The sequence below is a fragment of the Bacillus rossius genome, unplaced genomic scaffold, assembly GCF_032445375.1.
Source record: "Bacillus rossius redtenbacheri isolate Brsri unplaced genomic scaffold, Brsri_v3 Brsri_v3_scf888, whole genome shotgun sequence".
In the NCBI taxonomy this organism is placed as follows: Eukaryota; Metazoa; Arthropoda; class Insecta; order Phasmatodea; family Bacillidae; genus Bacillus; species Bacillus rossius.
The window spans coordinates 10,001-10,541 of record NW_026963127.1 but is presented as its reverse complement, the minus strand read 5'-3'; the positions used below and the strand labels follow the sequence as shown (position 1 = coordinate 10,541).

The 541-nt window shown below is 45.8% G+C and overlaps 1 non-coding gene across 1 annotated transcript in view; it reads left to right on the top strand.

Moving 5' to 3' along the window:
• Nucleotides 1-313: 313 nt before the first annotated feature.
• Nucleotides 314-541, top strand: part of LOC134545792 (small subunit ribosomal RNA) — a 1,989-nt gene continuing 1,761 nt past the window's right edge. Inside the window, exon 1 of the ribosomal RNA XR_010078791.1 lies at nt 314-541. This exon is cut by the window's right edge and continues 1,761 nt beyond it. This is a non-coding gene — a ribosomal RNA (small subunit ribosomal RNA).

Sequence of the window (541 nt, the reverse complement as noted above, 5' to 3'; positions counted from 1 at the left end):
GCAGTGGGCCGCGCCCGAATGTGGGCACCGATCATATAATTTGAAATCCACTCGCCAAGTACCATGCGAGTTTCTAAGAGCGCGATATATTCGCCAGTGAAAGCCTTGGAAGTTTGGCCTCGCCTACTCCCTAGGAAAATTAATTAGAGATGGAAGGAAAGACTTTGCAATTGCAAAGCGGGTGTCGATATTGGGAAGTCGCCCCCGTACTTGTTGATACAGAAGGAAAAAAAAATGTACATCATAAGATTCGGACCCGGTGCTCTGCGGACCCGGGAGGTTCCTCCGAACGAAAAAAAAAGCTGCTAGCAGCTCCCTGGTTGATCCTGCCAGTAGTCATATGCTTGTCTCAAAGATTAAGCCATGCATGTCTAAGTGCAAGCCAAAATAAGGTGAAACCGCGAATGGCTCATTAAATCAGTTATGGTTCCTTAGATCGTACCACATGACTTGGATAACTGTGGTAATTCTAGAGCTAATACATGCTGAACTGAGTCCCGACCAGAAATGGGAGGGATGCTTTTATTAGATCAAAACCAAT